Source organism: Papaver somniferum, chromosome 2 (assembly GCF_003573695.1).
Source record: "Papaver somniferum cultivar HN1 chromosome 2, ASM357369v1, whole genome shotgun sequence".
In the NCBI taxonomy this organism is placed as follows: Eukaryota; Viridiplantae; Streptophyta; class Magnoliopsida; order Ranunculales; family Papaveraceae; genus Papaver; species Papaver somniferum.
The window spans coordinates 203664031-203667613 of record NC_039359.1 but is presented as its reverse complement, the minus strand read 5'-3'; the positions used below and the strand labels follow the sequence as shown (position 1 = coordinate 203667613).

General features: G+C 34.4%; 1 long non-coding RNA gene across 1 annotated transcript; it reads left to right on the top strand.

Moving 5' to 3' along the window:
- Positions 1–846: 846 nt before the first annotated feature.
- Positions 847–2569, top strand: LOC113354404. Its single transcript, XR_003361862.1, has 2 exons — positions 847–975; positions 2261–2569. It is a non-coding gene; the product is annotated as an uncharacterized LOC113354404 (long non-coding RNA).
- The last annotated feature ends 1014 nt before the right edge of the window (positions 2570–3583 follow it).

Here is a 3583-nt window from a genome sequence, read left to right as displayed (position 1 = left end):
AACGTATCTTTCAAGTTGTTTTAGATTGAAAACATAATATGCAAAGATATATACATATGAAACTCTAGTGTTAGACTTGGTCATAATTGTATGATCAGAGTAATGAGGAATTATATTACGAAGTATAACGCTTATCTTTTGAACTTTGTAAATACGACATCGACATAATCTATTCTATTTAGTTACTTGATTATGTGTGCATTATATAGATGTGATTTCATCCTAGAAAACTAAGTATTTTTACATTAATTTAAGGAAGTAGATGTATGAACTTATTTCATAATCGAAAGGAAAATCATGATGTGTTGATCTGGTTCTTCATTGAATATTTTGATTGATAAATACAAGACGACCAGGTAGAACCAATCTTAGCATTGGTTGAGAGTTGTGGTATAACCAGTCATAGCCTATGATATATAGCTATTTATAATCGGTCACAAGTTATATTGGAAATCAAGATGTAATCGATCACAAGCTATATTGGAATGCAAGTTGTAACCAGTCACAAGTTACTTAAGAATCCAAGGTATAACCGGTCACAAGATGAATTGGGAAGTAAGTTTCAATCGGTCACAAGCTATCTTTGGGAAGCAAGGTGTAGCAACACAAATATTTTGCTCGGGCTTTGAGCCCTAGCCTAACCCATATGAATATTTTGTTTATCTAAGTAGTCATCCCTTAGCATCATAAGTGAGCATGAGTAGTAAATGCTAGAAGACACTAGATATTTTGAGCATGACTTACACGTGTTTGACATGAGCAGCAAGGGATACAATTGTCTTTGTCTTGTCTTTCTACTGTACCGATTCGATTTAAAGGCAGTAATTCTCTTTTTGGCTGTCTCTAGTTTCTCCTCTACTCTTCTATCATTACTTTTCTACTCAAATCAGTTTCCAGAAGGGAACAACTTTAATCTCACATTTCAAAATCGAGTGCAACCCAGTCTTGGTTATCAGCTGAATTCATTTCCTAAAAGTAGGGGGTTTCTTCTCTTGAATTTGATTTTTTTTTTAGTAGTACCAATCTTTCATCCATAATTTGATTTGCAAATTTCCTTGAACTACCTCCTCATGCAAATTGGTAAATGACTGTTTTAGATGTTTTAGTAACTAAGAATTTAACAAATTTTGTTCAAATTCTGTTTTCTAAAAATCTCTAATTTGGAAAGCCTTGTACAACCACAAAACTTGGTTTAAACTATTTGGTTTCCTGTGTTCAACTTTTGCAGATTTTACTGTGATTAATTTTTGAGTGTTATAAATGATTTTATGAAATGCTAGAAATGAATTTCAATTATTAAGCTTGGTGTCCATCATAAACCCAGGTTTGCGCAAAATTATTAAACTAAACCCTTGCCTATTTGTTAAAATTGTCAAACGAGATTTGTATCTGAACTCCACTTTTAGACCAAAAGTTGAAATCCCTTTTTGTAGATTTTCTTATCTTACTCTTCTGTAACCCAGGGGTTAATCTTGTTAGCCGTGTTGTCAGGGATTGCCAAAGTCTTGAGGTCATGTTTAGCCATAACAGCCAAAACAAGATTAAGCTTTGTTTTTGTTGAAACTCCACTGGCTGCCGAATACTTAAATTTGTTTTATGGGTTTTGTAATTTAACCTCCTCTTATCCCTGCAACTCAGAGATTTTTCAACTGAACCTTATGGCATTAGTTTGAGATTTCTTTTTAAAAATTCCTTGATTGTACAACTTAACTAAATAAATGTGTTGCCTATGTGGATATACCCATTGCTCAACTTCTTGATTTATATTTGAGCATGTACTTGCTTACCATTAAATTTGTGAGGCTTGACATGGTTCTGTGAAGTGAGTTAGTGCTTACGGACAGATAATGCTTTGCACTATCTTTTTCAATTTATGCAATTGTTGAAATGTTCATTTGTTAGCGTTTCTTTCACATGGGTACGACCAATAGAAAACGAGATTGACTCTACTATAGGACCGTCAGGCCTAAGTGGCACCCCACCACCTCGGTGGCTACCCGGAAGACTGATTCTGTAGCGGTGGCTGGTAACTAGAACTACCCTGACGTCGGCACTGGCCTCGTAAATAGTAGAGTAACATTCCTAAATGTACAATTATCTTTTGGTCAAAATTTTTAATAGCATGAGGTTTTACATTTCTGGTACTTTAAGTTGCTGCTCATTGTCTATTGTTTTATGTTCCATTTCGGTACTACGATTTGATTTTTTGTAACCTCCTACGGGGCATCAGCTCACCCTTTTATTTATTTCCCTCCTTCAGAGTACGAGAGGAGCTTGCATCAGTAAGCCGGGAGCTTACAACAGGCTACAAAAGCTTCCAGTGTTAGTATTTTCGTTATTTTGATGTGTATATCACGGGGATAATATGGGGTAGTTTACTTTCTATTTACGACTCATGTAGTACCATATTTTGCTTTGTAAATACACAAGCTAAGATCTAATTTTGGGTGTTTGTATTAACTTTACACAAAACCTTCCTTGCCGTCAGTGTGTCGGCGTGTTTTAAATTATGTACTACTATCTACTCAGAACTTGTTTACTTTAATATTCTAGCAGGTTTTATTTTGCATATTGATATCTCTTAAAATTACTTCTATGTTTCCAGAAATTGTATGAATAGAAGTGATAATGGAAAATGTTGTACTGAATGTCATTTTAAGTGACTGGTGTGTTTAGGCTAAACGGTGTACATATCTTGCATTCTGCTATGCTCTGCGTCGTGCTTGACTCTCATTTTGAAAATATGTATTGAACCATAACATCTTTGTGTAATTGTTCATTTATAAGAATATTTTGTTAATTATCTTGTTTGAATTTGCAACATCTGTTGACTTCTAAACTCTTAGTGTGAGTGATATTTTCCCCTGAATATGTCAAGGATTTGAATCCCTTTGTGTAAATTCAAAACTTCTTTTGAATCTGACACTTGGTTATAATTCTTATCTTAAGTTTAATTTTCATGCAAAGGCTCTGTCCGTGTCCCAGATGTTCTTCTTCCTAGTATTTTGAACATGTAGTCTGCTGTGATAATTTCGTCCTTTGACGCGAAAGCATATCATTTTTGTAACTAGGATCAGTTTTACCCTTTTATTTTTATATGTTTACTTCCTAATACTGCTCCTTGGTTAAAATACGTATTGCCAGTATAAATGTTGTACTCATTGATTTTTGCATTGACGATTTTACAAACTTTTTAACTTCAAATATCGTTCTGAACATCTTGATACTGCTTTCATCCCGTGGCTCATATCCGAAACTTAATATAAATCCAGTATCTTGGTCTGTTTCATTTTGTCATTCTTCTAAATCTTTTTTTATTACTTTTATAACTGTATAAATCAATTATTTTGTGTGTATGGTTTTAGTCTTCGTGTGGCACACCGGGATATGGCCTTGCTAAATGGGTTGAAACCCAATCCTTTTAGGAGGGAAAATTTCCGTGTTCGCGACACAAGGTGTAATCGGTCACAAGCTCCTTCGGGAAGCAAGGTGTAACCGGTCACAAGCTATTTTGTGGATCAAGGTATAACCGATTACAACATATCTTTGGAATCATGTTATATACGATCACAACATATTTTGG